General features: G+C 45.8%; 1 protein-coding gene across 8 annotated transcripts in view; it reads left to right on the top strand.

Moving 5' to 3' along the window:
* Positions 1–21,638, top strand: part of ENOX1 (ecto-NOX disulfide-thiol exchanger 1) — a 344,181-nt gene that overhangs the window by 207,698 nt on the left and 114,845 nt on the right. The gene's annotated exons all lie outside the window — the stretch shown is intronic.

Genomic DNA, 21,638 nt, shown 5'->3' with positions numbered 1-21,638 from the left:
GGCCAGAGTTCCCCCAGACCAGCTGTCCCTTCCAGATCACTCTGGGAAGGCTGGTCACTGAGGCTCAGCAGGTGACCCTTAAAGGGGGGGAAAGGGGTTTGCTGGAGCCAAACTGAGATGCTGATGAAAATGAGAATGAGTTTTGTTAATACATTTGAAAATCAAGACAGACGTATCAAAGCATTTGTTCAGGAAGATTGGCATCCTGCTCCAAAACCCCTGAAGATAATTTCTGATAAAAATTCAAATGTATTGTTGCACAGTCTGCCTCCTGCTGCAATCAAGCCAAACTTTTAAGGCCAAGTCTGCTCCTACTTCCCTCTCTCCCTGCCCACTCCCTCTCCCTCCCTCCCTCCAGCTTTCTTCTCCCTCAGTCCTCCCCTCACCCTTTCTCCTTCCTCCCTCCAGATTGCCAGTGGAGGAGGGGCAGGAGTGTGCTGGAAGGAAGGGAAGGAGAGAGGAAGTCTGTCCTAAATCATAAGGCCTCCCTTGGCAGAACCTGATCAGCCGTCAGTGTTGCGAGAGTTCAGTGAGTCAGTGCATCTTGTGAAGCCCTTCCAACTAGCACATGACAAGTAGCTCAGTGGCTGTTAACTCTGCCTCTTATCTTAATCATCCTCCAACACTTGGTCCTGGGCCTTTCACCAAGTAAATGCTCAATAAAAGTTGGTTGACTTCAGTCGTGTCTTCTTGTGCTCAGTTTTTGATGGTGCCGTCCCGTAAGTCGACCAGAGGATGGTAGCCCTGAGAACACTTGCTCCGGTTAAACTGAAATGTCAGGCATTAAGTGGCGTGTTCAAACAGGGATGGTTGATTTCTCCACAATGTTCAGAACTTTTGCATACCCGGAATTCCGTGCCACACGCTGAAGAGGCTATGGACCAGAGAGTTGAAACTCAGTATTAACCTAATGATCAGCAAGCATTTGTCAGTCACCTTCTTGTGTTCAAGGCACTGTGAACCCAGGGGTACAGAGAGAGTTTAGACACAGTCTACCTTGCCCTCCAGGCTATGAGATACTTTTTGAAGAGAAATATGAACATCTTTGAAGTTAATAGAAATGCAGTGCCTGAAGCCAAATATGTTTTAAGCCATTAATTTAAATTCAGTATAAAGCAAAATGAACATCACTTCCAGTGTGTGTACCTCACCCAGTATTTGGTGAGTATGCGTTATATGTTGAACACAGATTTGAGAAAAGTGAAAGTAAAACAGCCTTTGCTTAATACCCTTACACCATTCCATAATATACAGACACTCTTGGATTTTAACTACACCTCATTTAAACTCTTGAGTACTTTGTAGGGACAAATACTCTTAATTATGAAGAGTGTTTTCCAGGTTGTCAATTTTCTATGGAGACTCATCACAGCCAGTAAGAAGTCAAACAAGGGTTTTCCAGCTCTTTCAACCAACTGAGTCAAATTAGGGACTCGTGATTATGTTGAGTCAGCAGTATTCAGTATGCCTGAAGTTTCATATACAGCCGGAAGTCAGGTTAAAAGATTAATAATCATAAAGCTCTCTCTGGCTATCCCTGATCTCTTTGAACACCAAGACTGCCTTCATTTTTCTGATTCAGTTTATTTCCTGGAAAGAAGTGGTTTGGAGAGCCATGAAGGAGACCCAACAGAGACATTCCAGTTAAGACACCAGCCCCAGAGATTCACCGTGGGCCCCCAGCACAGCCTGGCCACGAAGAGAGGGGCTATTGAATCCCAAACCAGGGTCCCGTGGCTGGCTGATGAGGGGTGGGGTGTTGATGGGGGCCAGAGAAGCTTCCTTTTAGGAAACATCGAATGTGGTCTAAGCTGGCTTCCTCTGGAGTCACTCAGAACCAGACAGAGGGCCAAGAGCTTGAAGACGTGGAAAGTGACACAGCTCAGCATGAGGCCACATGCCCGGCGACCCCCAAGGCGGGAGCACAGGTGATGGGAAGGATAAGGTGTTCGTAGACTCCCTGTTTTCGCCTGTGATGGTAACCCAAAAGGGAGATATTGAGTGGTGATGTGTGTCCATCGGTCGCCACCGAGTTAAAGATGAGCATTTTATTACCACAACCGAATGTCTTCTGGGGCCTCCAGGGTCAGACAAGGAGATGTGATCAACTACAGCTTACATGGCTTCAAGATGAGGAAATCAGTCTTCAGGAGCGCGCTGAGCAGCCAGCTTCGCTCCTAATCTCTTGACGGAGCTTCATTTGCAAGCAGTCCAGGCTTTTCCTCTGCTTCTTCCTTTGTATTTTAATCTTGCTAATCTTGCCAAAGGAAATCAAATCGATGTTTATTTGGGGCAGATTTTTCAGTTCCCTGATGATTTCATGTGCAGCTGCAGTTCTCATCTCATGATGGATGTATTTCTGAGAAGTGTAGAAATCATTCTTTACCTTTTATATGTAAGAGGTGTGCATCGTGTGTGCTAAGTCGCTTCTGTCGTGTCCAACTCTGTGCGACCCTGTGGACTGCAGCCCACCAGGCTCCTCTGTCCATGGGATTCTCCAGGCAAGAATACTGGAGTGGGTTGCCATGCCCTCCTCTAGGGGATCTTCCTGACCCAGGGGTCAAACCTACATCAATTATATCTCCTGCATTGGCAGGTGAGTTCTTTACCACTAGTGCCACCTGGGAAGTCCCAACCCTGTGGTGGAGGGTAGCTTGTCACGGCAACACACCTGTCCCACCAGACCGTGCTTATCTGTTGTGTAAATTCCCATTTGGAGCTTAAACTCTCTGTAAGCCAAATCCCTTTATAATCTTGTTTTTCTGTAGCACACAACAATGCCATATTCCCAACATGGCTCTCACATATGCACAAATTTTCCATAATCGTGTGTTTCGTGTCAAATCAGTTCATGTTGCTGGAATTGTGCTGTGTCTCGGAGACCGTGGATTTTTCCCTAATGCCTCAGCCACTTAGCTGTGTGGTCCCTCCAGAGAGCCCAAGCGAGCGCTGGCAGAGCATCTCTGGCCATCCACGCCTGGTTCCTAGCTTGGAGCCCAGTGGGCTCCCTGCTTGGTCTCCTGGGTGACAGCCCAGCACACTCTTCCAGCCCCGCTGCATTTGCAGAGCAGACTTCAGCTCTCTGAAGCCCTGGCTGCCTGCCTGCTGACAGGAGCCCCCAGAGTGTGGTGAAGGGCACCTGGGCGGCTGGGCAGATGGCAGGCAGTGGAGAAAAGTGGGGAACTTACCGAGCAATGTTTAGGAAGGGAGAGGTGCAGAGACCTTGACCCAGAAGCAGTGTAGACAAGTGACCGGTGGGCAGCATGAGGTCACAGCATAGCTGCCCGTGACCAGCCTGTGGTACTCGGATGCCTTTCAACTGCCAGGAGCACTGCAATCTAGATCACAGTTTATTGTGTTTTCTGGGCATTTCATTCTGATAAGGTTTGATTGTGGGATCATTACGTTGGGGAGTAGATTTAATCCTGTTTTCTTAGCAGGCTCTAAGGATACTGAGGGAATATTTATGTAATAAGATGCAAAGTTGCTATGGAAAATACTATAGCAACCTAGCATCTTCCCAGAGCCAGGCAGCCCTTGTAACAGCAATCTAAATTTACATTTATTTTAGTGTCATTTTATCGACACTCTTAGTATCTCATTCTGACAGGATGTTAAAATATGTTTTCAGCTTGCATTTGAGCAAAATTAACACAGTGTTGTTGGAATTTAAGTGGGGTTTGCACAACTTCTGGAAAAAACAGCAGAGTATTTTTGAGCGAGTTTAGGTGACAGAAACTGGGTAAGTTTGTGACTCTTTTCTTTTTCCTTTCTAAATGTAAAAAAGAATTCTTTAGTGGCATTTATTCCTGATTTTTCCTCTTAGTTTGTAACTAATGAGTCAGAATTTCTGATTACAAAATGAGAATTATTCTTTTCAACCTTGTTGCAATTTTTTAAGTGCCCACAGATGGTTCTAGTTGGTGCTTATAGAAAATGCTTTTAGTAGATCAATCCATTGCCCTCCAGCAGCATGTAGCACTGTAAAAATGAAATAATTTTTTATATAAAAAAATACTTGTTAATTTTGGAGAATCTAATGATTACCAATAATAAAAGATAAAACTGTGTTAGTTATAACACGACAAAAGACTTTAATTCTATTTCTTCTGCACAGCCTAACTATGTAAGCATCTTTGTATATATTTTTAAAGCTCAGAAACAATTCTATATGATTTTGTTTTCAGTCAGACCAGTTTGTATGGCAAGTGAGGTTTTTTAAAGCTTTTTTTTAAATGTTAATGAAACAGAAAATATAGAGCAAATGCATGTATATCCTTTCTGGGTCATAGACTCCTTCCTGTGAACCTTTTATAATTTGAAGCTGTAGTCTTTGAGATGGTCAGAGTAGACACCTAAGGTTGTTAAAGCCTGAAAATTGGGCCAGCCTTCCCCATAGCATCTTTCAGGTCCCTTAAATGTGAGCATGGCAGAAAACTATACGGATGTGTAGCTGTTTGGTAGTGGAAAGATAGTATCTATTGATTTTCTTCTCTACCTTTCCATCTGAAATCTTTAAGTGTGACTATAACACTGTTAAAGTAGGACATTGGCCAAAAGAATCAATACCAGACCATATTAAAACATATGCTACTCTCAGCTTCTTAGCCCTAATGTACTGTTCGTGAACACAATCTTCCTAATTCTATGCTTTTATACTGCATTGTTCAAGACAGTTAGCCTATGCAGTGACTGTACCTTGACTTCTAACAGTGTTGCCCATAAGCTTCATGAATCACAGACCTAAAGATGCTAATGTCTGCTGTAGGAAGACCGACAGTGAGGACAGACATCCAGTAGAATTTCAGTGAGCCATACACGTTTACGGGCCATAGAACTAATGGAAAAAGTAATTTAAAGGAGTAGCAGTACTTATTTCTTCCCTTGCTTAGAAATTCCACCTGCCATTTATGATACTTAGAGGCCCTGGACATGGAAAGTGAAAGTGAAAGTCGCTCAGTTTTGTCCTACTCTTTGTGACCCCATGGACTATACAGTCCATGGAATTCTCTGGGCCAGAATACTGGAGTGGGTAGCCTTTCCCTTCTCCAGGGGCTCTTCCCAACCCAGGGATCAAACTCAGGTCTCCCGCATTGCAGTTAGATCCTTTACCAGCTGAGTCACAAGGAAAGCCTAAGAGTACTGGAGTGGGTAACCTGTCCCTTCTCCAGTGGATCTTCCCAACCCAGGAATCAAACCAGGGTCTCCTGCATTGCAGGCGAATTCTTTACCAACTGAACTGTCAGGAACGCCCAAACAGAATTATCAGATTTAATTTTCTATATTTGACAACTTCCTAGACCACATTTTCTTGCAGTTTCCTGTTCTAAGTATGATCGTATTTGCATAGCTATTAAGCTAAAGATCTAAGGAATCATTCAAGTTCTAATCTAGGCAGACATGTTGGGTTCTGTTTTTGTTTTAATATTTACTTATTTATGGCTGCGCTGGGTCTTCGCTGCCGGGCACAGGCTTTCTCTCACTGCGGTGTGCGGTCTTCCATTGTTGCCCAGCACGGGCTCTAGATGCACGGGCGTCAGTGGTTGAAGCTCGCAGGCTCCAGAGCACAGGCTGAGTAGTGGCAGTATGCTGGCTTAGCTGCCTGGGTCTGGGATCTTCCCAGACCAGGGATCGAATTGGGGTCCCTTTGCTCTGCAGGGTGGTTTCTTACCCGCTGGACCACCAGAGAAGCTTCTCGTCACAAGGAGATGGGCAGTAGTGAGTCTCTTCGTCAGATGCGGAAGAAATGCTTAGAAATCGTTTTGTGTGCCCTCCTCTTTGCACAGATAGGAGTGTGCAGCTCTACATGAAGAAGTTATGCTATTTGCCCAAGATAGTAAATAGAAGGTCTAGAACTCAGGACTAGTTCCCTTTTGTCCAGGTTGATGATCTTTCTGCGGCACCACTCCATGCGTGTTAGAGGGGGAAAGGCTCCAGAACATCCCTCAGATGCCTTGAGTGGCATCAACAGAGTCAGTGAAATCAACCAAGGATGTTGAGTGCCTGCCTCGTGCATGGCGCCATGAGGCCATTTGGAGGCAGAGGTAGACTGGGTATGTTCATTACCTGAAAATGCTCATCCTGACCAAGCTCATTGCGGCTTTCGCTTAGTCTTCCCTTTACTTCCTGGATTTTCTGCTGACTAGAAAGAAGTTAGCTTCAGCACAGGCGGTGCATGCGGCAAACTGTTCTCTAGCCCGTGCCAGCAGAAATGCCAGCTTCTAAAAATATTCAGGAAACTGGCACAATCCCTTTTCAAGTCGAGTGATATTTATTTCCTCAAAAACAACCTGTTCTGTGGCTTTGAGCAAGAAGAAGACATACTTTGAAGAAGTGAAGTATTTACATGGGGGAGGAATTGTGCCATGTCATGTATCCCTTTGATAAACCAGATAGATACACTGTCTTCCAATGGAAGCCCAAGACTTCTGTTCCCTGACTCTCCAAAAGGCAAAGAGGAAAATAAAACTACTCCAAACCGCAAGCACAGATGTGATGATTGATTGAGAATGATCCGAGCTACAATATTAGTTCTTTGATTTCCCATCTCATGTTTTCTCTGCATGCCGAGGGACTAGGAGAGCCTACCTGAAAATCATTCATTGACTTTCCATCTAATTTCACGACCTGTTGAAGTGTTCTCACTCCTTCCTTGCTCCTGAGGCTTCTTCTTTATGAGATGTACCCCTCAATCAATCTGGAAAATAAAAGTCTTAAGGAGAGCATCTACAGTAGTAATCTTATTGAGATGCACAGACTCAGACATGTTTTGATTGGAAAGAGATCTTAGAAGTATTATGTCCTCTCCTTTCTTATCCCATATCCAAAATTATAATGACAAAAGTGTTGTTTTTACCCCCAACAATAAGTAGCTGGAACGCTGAATAAATTCTGGAAGTTTGTATTAGTGATTTTTTGTAATTACAAGTTTTAAGCAAAACTTAAGTGGTAACAGAAGTTTGGCAGATCTCTTGGAAGCAGGATAAGAGATTTAACTCTTTTTTTAAAATTTTTTTTAATTGAAGGATAATTGCTTCACAAAATGTTGTTATTCTTTTCTTTAGTGATTTACTAGTCAGTTGTTTAAGAAATGTCTCCACCTGCCATTCTAGACTTTTCTTCTAGTTATATAATCTGAAAGTTGTAAAGCTAGCCATTTCTCTATTCTCAGCCCTTTGTTTCCATGAAATTGTCTTAAGCAATGCCATAAGACAAAGCAGTGATAAAACAAAAACAAATATTTAGTTAACTCTTATGATATCATGTCTTGCAGTGCCGTATTAAGGAGGAAAATTAGCAAAGTCTTGTAAGACTGTTTGAGACTTAGCCTTTGAACTGAGCGTGTTGTTTTGCTACTCTGAAAAATCCCAGTAGCTATCAGAGATCTCCTTTCCCTGGAATAACACTGGATCATGGGTCCATACTGTGCCTGCTCTCTGCACTCCCAGAAGTCACAGCCAAAACTAGCAGATAAACTCTCACAGGCAGAGCTGTGAATGCTGAGAGGATCTGAAAAGAAGGGTAAATCCATTCAGCTGAATTCTGTCATCCTGGAGAAGGTTTCATTGGTTTTTGTTTGGGTTTTTTTGTTTGTTTGTTTTCAGTAAAGAATGGCAAGATAGAAGACTTTCTACCCCATCTCCTCCTTCAAGAGGAGATCAGGATCTTTTAACCTCCCTGGATGGCCAGCACCACAAGAATTTGTTAAACGAGGGGATTGGAAATACAAACTAGGAAGAACCAATTCAACTCATTTTTTAATCTGTTGAAGGATATTTTTTTCAGCTTAGACAAAAAAAAATCTATTATCTGTTTGATCCTCACAGTACTGACCATGCTTTTCATGCTCCTCCCTGAGGTCTAATGGAGGTTGACTAATTGCCCCAAGTCTCATAACTGGCATATAGCTTTAAAGCTCCTTCTCTCTTTCTAGTACTGCTCCGCCTTGCTCTTATATATTGTATAATCTGTGTCTGCACAGCTCTCTGAGGTTGGCAAGGGCAGTCGCTGGGAGGCAGGACAGCCCAGCCAGCGTCCTCGTAGGACCACTGCCCTCAGATGCGGTGGTCCCCGAATCACCGCATGTGTCCTGTCCCCCTCAGTTCTCTGTGGGAGCCTCTTCCAGAATCATGCAGAGACATCTGCATGTTACTGTTTAGAGCAGGAAGAAGGGCGTGTTCCTTCAGGTCATTAAAAGAGGGGAGACTTGGCAAGGGGACAGATGGAGCTAAAAGGGAAAACAACAAAGAAATATTTCAGGTAATGTTTGAAACCTTTTTTCTCCTGGAACTAGGTTGAGATGATTGCAGATGGAAAAACAGAGCTTTTTTTTTTTTTTTTGTAGTAACATAAAGTTGTTAGGTCCTTGAGCTTTTGAAATAGAAATCAAAACTTACACTGGACTTTTTGCCCATTCTATATAACATTTAGGCTCCAAAGGAATAGTGTAATTGATGCCAGGCCGTCAACACCATGTTAACAAAGCACTTGATGTAAAACCATCCGTGGCACCTTCTCTCCTGCGTTCAATAAAAAGCTAGTAAGGAGAGAACTGCTTTCTCGGGAGAATTCTTTTCACCTTTCAGAAACAAAATATTTCATGCTAATTCCTGCTTAATTGGAGGGAAGTCATTTCTTTAAAATCATTGAATATGAGCTTGAAGTCTGTTCTGTCCCTGACCTTTCTAATTCAATCAAGGTCACCTTCTCAACTTGCCCAAACAGCACTATTTCTCAATTAGAAAAAGGGGCAGAGCTGTTTTAAAGCATTTAGCGTCTGATTAATAGTGCTGAACTGGGGCTTCAACACTTGCAGAGGGATCCTAAGGTGTCACCAGTAAGAATAAAACATTGCTACCTGAAAAATTATCCCCATCAGAAACCTCATTTTAATGAGCAAAGCAAAAACTGCTATTTGTGGGGATGTGAGAAGCACAATCATACTCAATATATAGTGGGTTTTAATATCTGAACAACTCTCTCTCGGGGAAAAATATGCTATAATTTAGCCATCCAGACAGTTTATGAAACACACACACTTTTCCCTGCCCAAGGACTCCAGGAAGATGAATGCTGAGGTTGTTAAAGCAGAATTTGGTCACACTCAAGTTCTAAGGATGAAAAGAAGTAATGAAAAGAGGTGTCCAGCTGAAGAAGTGTCCAGCTGTAGCTGTCTGGCTGGAGGAGAGGACGTGAGTTTTGGAAATAAGTTTTTTGTTTGTTTGGCCACACCTCGTGGCACATGGGATCTTCATTCCCCAACCAGAGATTGAACCCACACCTGCTGCAGTGGAAGCACAGATCCTAACCACTGGACCGCTAGGGAAGTCCCGGAAAATAAGTGTTTGAGAGGCTACTTCTCACATTTCCTTCCCATTTTCTGGGTCTGACTGAGGGATGCCAATCTCACCCTGATGCTCTTTTGAAGACCACCTCACCTGGGTGGTCAAACCATTAGAAAAGCTCTGAGAAAGTGGCCTGCGTGAGTTGAGAATTGGTGTTGCTGGAAGAGAGATGTTAGAGTCACCGCACAGAGTTCAGAAATAACTTCGAACCAGACAAGGTAAGAGGGCCCCAGAGGAAGTTTCAAGTTGTTTCCAGCGTGGCTCTGCCAGTGATGTCCCTTCTCCAAGCCTCAGCGTTCTCGGCAGTAACATAAGGCTTATCCTTAGAGGGCTTCCTCGACTTTGTAAGAAATAACCAATTAAGGGTTTCCAGGGCATTTTGCAAGTGGTACCGTGACAAGGAGGAGAACAGATACCACTGAGCCATCACAGAAGGTGAAATGAGCGGTTTTCAGCCCCAGCTGTGAGCGGGGAAGACCTGGGAAGCTTTGCACAACACCAGCGCCTGGAGGTTAATGCCCAGGTACGTCTGTTATTACACTACTGCTCAGGCAGGTCTGATGTGCAAAGGATTGGAAACCACTGGCCTGTGACAGGAGAATTGATGGCTGTCAATTATAGATGGAAAAGAAGGTTAAAAAAAAAAAAAAAGATTGTAAGGTAACAAATAAGGAGCTATACTCAGGGCTCTGTGGGGACCTAGAGGGGGTAGAATGGGGAGTGGGAGGTAGGGAGGTCCAAGAGGGAGGGGGATATATGTAAATGTATAACTGATTCACTTGGTTGTACAGCAGAAACTAGCACAACATTGTAAAGCAACTATACCCCAACTAAAAAGAAGAAGAAAATGAAAATGAAGTAGAAGATAAAAATGTTTAGTGGAGAGGAAGCAACTGAGATCGGCAATGAATAAGGACCAAAGAGAGAAGAAGGGGAGGTAGTTTATTTAAGTATGGTGTGCATGACCCAGGTGGAGAATTCTCCCCCATATCTGTGTGCGATGCATCCTAGTAGACCTCGGTTAATTGGAAAAAAAGACTATCTGGGAGGAAGAATGAAAGTAGCCTGATGCAGTACGATGGGATGAGAGCCAAGGACAGAGTTCCTGCTCTTCTCTGATGCTGGGAGAATAGCCAGGGACTGTTTTCTCATCCATCAGCGGTGAGAGAAGGAAGCAGGGGTGTCTGGGTGTTGGCCAAAGAGAAAGGCCTCGCAGGACCTACCGACCGGTCTGGGGAAAGCTCACACGCAGGAAGGGTCTCCGCTCCTCCAGTGAGAGGCTGGTCCAGGGGCCCTCGGTCAAGGGCGATTAGTGCCCTGCCACCCCCGAGCACAAGAGTGCAGCCCAGCCTCTCCTGGGCACAGGCCACAAACCTGCTGCAGCTGTGATCTCTCCAGAAATACGGCCGCAAGAAAAGGTAATACACAACCACATCTAGTAGATCAGAGAAATGTGTTCTGGAAACACTGCCTGGAGGATTTATGAAAGCATTCAGTCACAATATCATCACGGGAAGGGCAGTAAGCAGCGTTCAGAGGAGCAGGGAGATAGATGAGCAAAATGTGAGAAGGCGGAGCAGAAGGCAGAAAATCCTGGAAAGCCAAGCTAGACGGTAAAAGCTGGAGAGGGGAAAATTCCTTTCAGTAGCAGAAGCCGTTCGGAAAAGGCTGAGAGAAAGCAGGTGTCAAAAAATACTGCAAGAAGCAGAAGCCTGAAAGCACGTTACAAAGAAACCAGGGATCTGGCCCCTAAAGGCTGGTGAAGTGGCCCTAAAACTTTGGCATTAGAGTCACCCTCGAAGCTTGCTGAAATGCACAACCTCAGACCCCATGTCAGAAGCTCAGATTCCGAGGGGCTGGGATGGGTCCAGGAATTCTCGTTAACGAGACACCGAGGTGGGACAGGCGGCAGCTGGACTGCTGGCCTGGCGACATGTCATTCTGGGCTCCCCTGGTGGCTCAACGGTAAAGAATCTGCCTGCAGCGTGGAAGACATGGGTTCGATCCCTGGGTAGGGAAGATCCCCTGGAGGAGGGCATGGCAACCCACTCCAGTATTCTTGCCTGGAGAATCCCATGGACAGAGGACCCTGACGGGGTTGCAAAGTCCATGGGATGGGTCATAAAGAGTTGGACACGACTTAGTGGCACACACACACCAGTGTCATTCCACCTTGGTTTTGTATCTAGAGAAGGCAGTAGTCTTTTGTCCCGATGCCAGACACAACATGTGGGCCTCAACCGGTCTCAGCATTGGTGACAAGGCTCGTGTGGAGGGTAATTCACTGCCCACCACTTCCCACCAGCCTCCGTTCCTGTTCCCTGGACCAGATAGAGTTTATGCTCGGCACAAAACCTGAGGGGAGGCAGAGGCTGTCTTTTTAGCTCATCTGTGTTATCCCAGGTATTTGGTGTTTTAATAACCTCTTTGTGGAAGAGGCCGCTCTTCCTTGTGAAGGACGTTGTCTAGGACTGAGCACACACTTCACACGTGGGGTGACCTCCACGGCACATTTCAGAGTGGGGTGTGTCTTGTGCGGTAGAAAGCAGCCATAGAGAGAGTGTGTGCATGCCCATGCGTGTGTGTGGAGGGGGTTAGAACAAGTAGAAAAACATCACTCCTTGAAGGAAAGGTTTCTTGAAGAAAATTGGAAGTGACTGTTTGTTAAAAGGGAAAGAAAGCTGCGGGTTGGGAGGAGAGCGAGGGGAGGAAGGGAGAGGCGTGAATGCCTTCAGGGGGAGGCTTCCGTTTGAAGCTGTCCTCTCTGGAGAGACCAACCGAGAATGAGAGGGATGCTGTCCAGGGGGTGAGGGCTTGGCCAGGGTGGGGCCCGTGTTCCCGAAAACCTGCCTCGTTCTGTGAGGGATCTCGGTCTTAAGTCTGAGGGCCTTAAAAAAGAAATCTTAAAGCCTCAGAGAGTTGGGAAAAAATAAAAATGGTAGTCGTGCGCCTTGGAAATCGAAATAGGGACTGAAAGCGGAAAAGCAAACTGAAGTCCGATTTTAAAAACGAGAGTTGGTAGAAATGCCCCTCTTGACATGTCCGCTGTGGTGACCGCAGACGGGGGCCCTCAGCAGCCCAGCCTCCTCCCCTCCCCACATCCATCCCTCCCTGTCGCCGGGTCCATCGTGAACGTGAGAGCCTCACGGCGGCACTGCGGCCTGCGCCCTGCAGCCTTTCACAGCGTGAGCCTGCCTTCAAGGCCCCCCCCCCCCGCCTCGCCTTCTTCGGAAGGGCCTCCCCCCGGCCCCCACCAGCCCTCCTTTCCCAGCCTCTCCCTTGGTCTGACCACCACAGCACGGGCAGGGGAGAGCAGGTGAGGGACCTCCAGGCCCATCCATACCTGTCTCGTCTTCCCCCATCACTGGGCACCGAGCGCCCGAGGTCAGGCAGGTGTGCCCGCCTAGAGCAGGCAAGGAGCTGAGGTTGGCGGGGCTCTGTGCATCCCCGAGGACCCTCGGGGCATCCGTCCGCCTTTTAAATGGCAGACTCACCCTGCTGGTAGGAGAAACAAGCGTGCCTCTTTCTTTCCCTTACTTCCCTCCAGGACAGTGAATGGGAGAGTTGGGGGGCAGGTATCAGGTATAATAGCGTCAATGGAAAAGCAGTAAGGTGTGAGGTCAGTTCTCAGCAGCATCAGTGGCCCAGGGGCACAGTGTAGTCACGACCACCAGATTGCTTCCTTAGGAGGAGCTCTGTGAACAGGGCGATGGAAGATTTTTTGTTTTCTTTTCCCGAGTCACCTGCTGCCAGTTGTGCCTGCCAACTCGCATAAGCCGTTATAATAACAGGATCCAGCTTCCCTGCACTCTTCAAATTACCCGTATTCCACTGACCTCACACAAAGATGGAAATAGACACCGCATTGTGCTTCTGGTGAGCTCTCCCTAATCACAGCTAATGCACAGACGCTGCAAACAGAAAATGTTATGTCAATGCTAAGTTGTAATAGTAATAATCCTGAAAAACTGTAACAGAAGGAATTTCTGCCGGCAATTGGAGGAAGATTGCTGCTTCAGTGGCGATACAGGTGTTGCTGGAAAACAGATCGATTTTAGTTTATCGAGAGCAGGAGAGGCTGTCTAGCAGGAGACTGGCAGCGAGGCAGGCGTCTGACGCTCCCCAGCCCTGTGCCGGGATTCTGGGAGGCACGTCGTGACGCCAGCCTGAGGAGCCTGGGCTTTGTCCATCATCTGAGGGCCATCTGGTCCTTGTCCTGGACCTTTCTGAGCCCATTCGCACCAGGGGAATCTGTGGGAAGAGGGGTTTCTACCACCGTTACTCCAGCTGAAGGCACTTAGAAAAGCGCTGCATAAGGGCGTTCAGATGGGTACGGTATGCACTGGGACACCCTTCAGGGCCGCAGGAGCAGCCTGAGCCCTTGGACATGGCTGTCTCCATAGAGCCTTTTTTAAAAAAAAAATTGCATTGAAATACAGTTCATTTACCATGTTGTGTTAGTTTCAGATGTACAAAAAGTGATTCACTTATAGATAGAGAGATAGATAAGAGAAGGGCATGGCAACCCACTCTAGTATTTTTGCCTGGAGAATCCCATGGACAGAGGAGCCTGGCGGGCTGTGGTCCATAGGGTTGCAAACAGTCAGACATGACTGAAGCGACTTAGCACACATGCAAGCGTGTGTGTGTGTGTGTATTCTTTTTTAGATTCTTTTCCACTATAGGTTATTACAAGATATTGAATATTGTTCTTTGAGCTATACAGTAGGTCCTTGTTGGTTATCTATTTTCTATACATTGGTGTACATGTTTTAATCCTAAACTCGTGATTTATCTCTCACCATTTCCCCTTTGGTAACCATAGCTTTTCTATGTCTGTGAGTCTATTTCTATTTTGTAAATAAGTTTACTGTTTTAAAGATTCCATATATAAGTGATATCATATGATAGTTGTCTTTGGCTTACTTGCTTTACTATGATAAACTCTAGGTCCATGCATGTTGCTGCAAATGGCCATATTTCATTCTTTTTAATGGCTGAGTAATATTCCATTTGGAGAAGGCAATGGCACCCCACTCCAGTACTCTTGCCTGGAAAATCCCATGGACGGAGGATCCTGGTAGGCTGCAGTCCATGGGGTCGCTAGGAGTCGGACATGACTGAGCGACTTCACTTCCACTTTTCACTTTCATGCATTGGACAAAGAAATGGCAACCGACTCCAGTGTTCTTGCCTGGAGAATCCCAGGGACAGGGGAGCCTGGTGGGCTGCCGTCTATGGGGTCGCACAGAGTCGGACATGACTGAAGCAACTTAGCAGCAGCAGCAGCAGCAATATTCCATTGTGTGTATATACCACATCTTCTTTATCTGTTCATCTGTGATGGACACTTAAGTTGACGGACACTGAAGTTGCTTCCACGTCTTAGCTGTTGTAAATGGTGCTGCTGTGAACAGTAGGTTCATGTATCTTTTCAAATTAGAGTTTTCTATGAAAGAAGAGTGGAGCTTAAGGAATATACTACAAAGCTACAGTCATCAAAATAGTATGGACTCAAATTAGAGTTTTCTATGAAAGAAGAGTGGAGCTTAAGGAATATACTACAAAGCTACAGTCATCAAAATAGTATGGACTGGCACAAAAACAGACATATAGAGCAATGGAACGCAACAGAAGCTCAGAAATAAAGCCATACACTTGTGGTCAAGTCAGGGAGCCTCACTAACTGGCCAAAACCCAGGTGCTCAGTGGTTGGTAGCCTCAGTGCAGCTGTTCCGTAGAAGAGAGACACAGCACAGAAGACAGGATCCCTGCCGAGTGGATCAAGTCAAGCCTCAGGACTCCAGAAGCCTTAGTTTAACTTCCACGTGGCTTATGCCCAAACAGCTCCTGCAGAAGATCTGTGTGTGAGTGTGTGTTTTAAAACAGTCTCATCCCCTCTGCCTCCAGAACAGAGCCCCTTTCCTGTGGAACAGTTGCCAAACGGAGCCAGCAAGGCAGTGTTCGCCTTGTCTAGTCTGTTAGGAACAGATCAGGCCCTGCAGCAGGGTCCCTGGTTCCCTTTGCTCTCAAGCTGCAGCACTTGCCATGCGAGGCCAACCCAGTGGCATTACTTTGGGGAGTGCAGATTCTGGAGTGCTCTCTGCTGAAGGTAAACCCAGCACCTCCAGCCAGCTGTGTAACCTCCACGCGCTCAAACTTGGAAAGGAGACATAATAGTCATATTTACTATATCATGTTTCCATGCGGGCAGAAGGAAATTGTGCAAATCAACGGCTTAGGCACATAACATCCTTAGCTATTACTACTGCTATTACTGCTATCATTATTATTACTGTTATCATTACTACTGCTACGCCTGCTGGTACTGTTGGTGAAAAAAACAGGGAAAGGAAAGTGGTAGTGACTGTATCTTCTGCTCAGATCCCCCCCCTTTTTATAAGGAGGTAGCTGGGGCATGGGCACAGGTCCGGGACAGGACTGCCTACCCTGGTGAAGAGCATGGGGCTGGGGCTCATTCAGAAGGTCAAGGAATGAAACCAGAAGGCCAGGCTGAGCCTGTGGTGCCCTCAGAAGTATTTGTCCAAACAGGCCAACTGTAGCCCCAGTTCAGAAGCCAAGGAGTAGATGGAGCCATGGTCTGAGCCACCGCTGTCCAATGTGGTCTCAGCGCCAGCAACATCAGCATCACGGGGAACTTGGAGGAATGCAGATTCTCAGGCAGCATCCTTGACATAATCCCACTGGAAACTCTGGGGGGAAGGTCTAGAAATACGTGTGTAACACACCCACCGGGAGTTTCTGATCCAAGCCAATGTTTGGGAAACTGGGGTAGAATAGTGTCAGCTGCTTTACAATTAAGGCCCAAATCTTCAAGTGGCTTTACCCAAAGAAAAAAAGCTTATTTCTTGGGCACAGTAGAGTCCAAAGTGGGTATTCTTGGTCCCTGGCCACCTTTCCTCCATGCAGTGATTCAGAGACCCAGGCCCGTTTCAGCAGCAAGAAGAGAATGAGGGCTTGAGCAGAAGGCACATCTCACACCTCTCACACTGCATCCGTGAGAGACAGTCAGATGGCAGTGCCTGGCCCGGTCACCCCTCAAGAATGAGCTTCACCGAACAGAGAAAAGCATGACACAGTGTGGTATCTGTGCCACAGCAGAGCAACTGGACACCCCAGGCACCCTTCAAGAAGAAGAGCAGATGCAGAGAAGCAGATGGACCTGGTCCCTAGGTGCCTGGGGCCGTGGGAGCTGGAAGGCAAACAGATACGACGGCCGCATCTTCCAGGTCTCAGACCCATCCCATCATCTTGGGCTCTGGACCTGTTGGCACAAGTGCCTATATTGGTTGCAGCTGATGAAATCCTTGGAAAAGATGCTTTTTGCACACAAGGAGGCAATGAACAGCTCAGCAGCGTCCTTCTGGCATTCCAGGAGGACAGCTGGCAGAGTGAAGGGGGGGACATTAAACACAGAGTCCCCCAATGACACCAAGACAAACAGTTCTCAAGAAATCCAGATATTGTTAGAAACAATATGTTATAATGTTTGATTATTTAGTTACATCTTGCCTGAGCAGGAAAAAGATATTAACATACTGTCAGCTTACTGGGACATAACCCAAAATAACTTACGTATTTCCATAGAGTGCTAATTATTTTTCTGAGGCTGGCTCAGGCTGCTAAGAGAGAGATTTCAAGGCTTTCACCAGATTATTTACTTAAAGAAGTTAAGCATGCCATTATCTGTTCCCATGGAAACACAGTAAGTAATAGAGGAGTCGGAAGAGGAGGTCACTCTGACCATAATTAATATGAAGAATAATGGTTTATATAGGATCTAGTCAAGGGTGCAGTGAGGTGCTATAATGCCTTTAAGCCTCGTTTACAGTGGTGCAATTCAATCTTTGGATCAGCTTTCATACGCTTTGGTTAATTTTAGTAGTCTAGTGCTAATTTTTGAAATGGAATTTAATCTTGTTTAGCAAGGTTTTTCCAGTGTCTTTATTTCCGTTTTGATCCAATCAGAAAATCCCTGTAACAGAATTTTCCTAAGGTCCTGAGCAGGTACAAGCTGATGCCTACATTGGTTTTACCCTCATGGAGGTCACAGCTCCCCGCATGTGGCTTTACACAGCTGATTGGTGAGTGAATGAATGATAATCTGTAGACACCCTTGGATACAGCATTGCTTTTCCCTGGTAGCTCAGCACTATAGTGCGAATCCACCTGTAATGCGGGAGACCTGGGTTCAATTTCTAGGTCAGGAAGATCCGCTGGAGAAGGGATGGGATACCTGCTCCAGTGTTGTTGGGCTTCCCTTGTGGCTCAGCTGGTAAACAATCTGCCTGCAATGCCGGAGACCTGGGTTCAATCCCTGGGTTGGGAAGATGCCCTGGAGAAGGGAACGGCTACTCACTCCAGTATTCTGGTCTGGAGAATTCCATGGACTGTGTAGTCCATGGGGTTACAAAGAATCGGACATGACTGAGCGACTTTCACTTAAAATCACCAAAGTGAAATTCAGTTATGTTCAGAATAGTTTACATTTAAAGTGTCTCACTGTATTCCTTTTCTTTAAATTTTATTGAAAGTCAGTAATCCACATGTTAAATATTCTATTTGTTGCAACACAGTGCATACTCCACCTACAAAAAGATGCCTACTGTCATTTTCTTTTTAATCCTGCTTATTTGAATGGTAGGTTTGTTGCCATTTATATTGTAATCAAATATAATTCAAGGGTAAATTTTATCATGGAAGTGTCATTATACATTTTCAAAACTGTTTAATACAGTATCCTAGAAAAAAGGAGAGAAAAGAAAAGGTAGACCTTTCACGTTTCTGAATTTTGAATACACCGAGAAATGATGTTAAGTTAGAAATGATTAGGATTTTTTGTTTCCTTTAGAGCTCTGGTCCAAGAAACATAATCTAGCTTCTTCCAGGAAGCCTCATCTGAGGGGCGGATCCATGCGGCATGATGCTGAAAAATGTTTACAAACAGGTGGCCAAAAGTTAAGTGGAGTCAATAGACAATTTCTCACCCTTTAGAAAATAACCACTTTGCGGCCACATGAGAAACCAAGATTTTTTTTGCAGATATCAGGCTTGAAATCACTTAATAAGGAATGTAAATCAGTTATATGCCCCAATTATATAAATGTTGATGGGGTTGGCTATGGTATTGATTTGGGGGGGGGGGGGATGAGAGTGGATAGAGTTACACCTGCTGGATTTTTTTCATCTTTCTAAATATGATGATATCACATGCCTATTCCAGAAATGCAAACGACGTTTTATCCTACTTGGCAGGAGCAGTGGTCACTCAGCTCAAGCCAAGAGTGAGAGCCGTCAGCTGTGCCATTCTAAGAGAAGTCCTAAAATAATGGATGGTGCACTTCCCTCTATGTATTTATGTTCAGACAATTTATTTAAATAATGTTGCTGGCACATGCTTTATAGCTGCTTGCATTTTGCTACCCAGATTTCAGCATATCTTGCAGACTCGGCAATTCATTTGGAAAATGTAATTTCCATCTCTGCATACTAATCGATTTCTTCACAAACACCTGCTATCAGTTATGATAATAAAAATGCCACTCTGAATTGAGAAGGGGCCAAATAGAGCTTCCTAAGGAAATGACTTAAGTGTCTTTGAATGCTACTAAATGTAGTAACGTGCTTCTGTAGCGCCAACACTTTTTCTGTCATTTGCATTTTCTGTAATTTTGCCCTATTACAACATCCCTCTCTTAAACGATGCCTGGTAACCATTTCCTTAGGGGTTGGTAAACTGAGTTGTCAGGAGTCGGCACCTCAGGGTGTGGACAGGATCTGATGTTGGGCCACACCATGTTTAAAAAAAACCACTAACTCATACTCTGGGGTTCCCTGGTGGCTCAGCAGTAAAGAATCCGCCTGCAATGCAGGAGTCACAGGTTTGACCCCTGGATCGGGAAGATCCCCTGGAGGAGGGCATGGCAACCCGCTCCAGCATTCTTGTCTGGAGAGTCCCATGGACAAAGGAGCCTGACGGGCTACAGTCCATAGGGTTGCAGAGTCAGACACGACTGAAGCAACTTAGCACACATGCACACACTCAGCCCATACTCCAAGGTAGACCCTGGGTCATTTTTGATTTATGAGTCAGTCCCTGAAAACTGTAAAACTGGCAGTTCTTGGGTTTTGCACATACATGTACAGCAAATAAAATTTCCTTTACTCATCCTCTTCAGCCTCCAGTTCATTCCATGCACCATTGCCAAACCAATCTTCCTAAATCACCGATTTCGTCACATCTTCCACTGGCAGGCACCTTCAGCAGTGCTCAACTGGCTGCCCCGTTGGCCCAACAGTCCAGCTGGCATCCATCCTGTCTCATCATGCAGCACAGCTCACCTTTCTCTCACTGCTTCCAGACAGACTCTTGGCTTTTGCTCAAGCTTCTCTGCTTCCTGCCCCAAGTAGTCTGCCTTCCGTTCCCATCTCTGGGTTTTGCTTCAGCTCTTGTTCCTGACTGAGACGCCCTTCACCAGTTTGTGGGCTTTCAGCCTTCAAAGCCCTCCTTTATTATTCTCATCTGCCTTTTCCTTTCTCTCCTCTGAATTCCTGTAGGATGGATTCCCCTGCCATAAACCCTGACACTAAGTTGGTCGCTCATTTATTTATCCAACCAACATTTTTTGAGTGCCTACTATGGGCTTCCCAGGTGGCACTAGTGATATAGAACCCACCTGCCAATACAGGAGTTGTAAGAGATGTGGGTTCCATCCCTAGGTTGGGAAGATCCCCTGGAGGAGGGCATGGCAACCCACTCCAGGATTCTTTCCTGCAGAATCCCATGGACAGAGGAGCCTAGTGGGCTACAGTCCATAGGGTCGCAAAGAGTTGGACACAACTGAGCGACTTAGCACATAGCACACACATGTCAGGCATTAGACTCTTCTCTCTTCCTCTGAGTATGTTCCTTTCAAACTTGTAGCTTTCTACTGTGTCTCAAGCTCTTTGAGAGGAGAGACATACTCTGTGTCCTTGTTTTGTGATCCAAGATGCCCAGACAGGCTCGGGCATATGCAGTGAATTCTCGTTGACTAGTTGATCCCTGATGGTTTGAGGTAGGGAATTTTCTGGTTAATTGCATGTTCTATTTGATTAGTATTTCAGTGTGTACTGTATACATCATCAGTTTTACAAAGCAGAATACCATGAAACACTCAACTATTAAAGTACTATTGACATAATTTGATGGTACTTATTTGAGGAGAGAACTCGGTGGGTTTTCGGAGCACCTCTGTACACATCTGTCACCTCTTCATGGTGAAACTTTGACCTGAGAGGCTGACCTTGATCTGGCTCTGGAATTGGGGGATTGTTGGTGGGGGGGGGGGGTGGAAATGATCGTGGACCAAGAATCTGCTAGAGAGAGGCTCCACACCACATCCTTACAAACCAGAAGTCACGTCTTTAAAGAAGCTTCTGATAACAGACTTTTGAAATATCTTCCATTTTATCTTGCTTACAAAAGTAGCAAATGGATTTTCTGAAGGAGCCAGAGAAAGTATGGGAGACTGGTAAAAAAAAAAAAAAAAAGCAGAGAGAATTGGGGGTTCTTTTAAAATACTCTGTTCAGAACTAAACCCATTGGGCTGGCAGAATAGCCCGGTGACTGGGAGCAGAGACTCTGGAGCCCGCCCTGGATTTGAAGGCTGTTGATGATGCTTTCTCTGTGAAATCAGACAAGTTCTCTAACATCCATGTACCTCATTTTTCTCATCTGTAAAGCGGAGTAGTAAGAACAGCACCCACATCGGAAGCAGGTGGGGGAGATGAAGTGAATGAGTGTGTGGTCCAGCGTCTGTATGGTCAGAGCTCAGAAAGCTATTGTGATTGCTGGGGAGAGCACCAAGTAGTCAGCTAGAAACGAAGGAAGGGAACCCCCATCTTCAGTATTCCTTGGTACCATTCACTCTTCCATATTCCACTTCAGTTAATTTTTGGAGCCGTGAGACGTGTAAGGCCCTGAATTACCTGTCCCAGTTTCTCAGTCGGGTGGAGAGCTGAGTGGGCTCTGAACCTCCACTTAGAGAGTGTCAGGTTTCGGGAAGGAGTACGGTAGGAAGCTGTTGGTGAAACAGATGGAACCAGGTCTCCATCCTGAGAGCAGTTAGAAGGAACTAACAGACTTGTGCAGTCGGTCTGTCCCGACAGTACAGCGGGAAGGAACGGTGTACGGATCAATACCCCCTCTCCTCTGTGCAGCTGTGGCTGCATGCCTCCACCTGGGGGACCACGAACGACGTGAAAGAAAGTGGTCCTCCAGGGAGCTGAGCC

The sequence above is a fragment of the Giraffa tippelskirchi genome, chromosome 12 (genome assembly GCF_054371585.1).
Source record: "Giraffa tippelskirchi isolate mGirTip1 chromosome 12, T2T-mGirTip1v1.2.pri, whole genome shotgun sequence".
Lineage (NCBI taxonomy): Eukaryota > Metazoa > Chordata > Mammalia > Artiodactyla > Giraffidae > Giraffa > Giraffa tippelskirchi.
The sequence above is the reverse complement of the archived record's forward strand: the minus strand, read 5'-3'. Positions and strand labels throughout refer to the sequence as shown.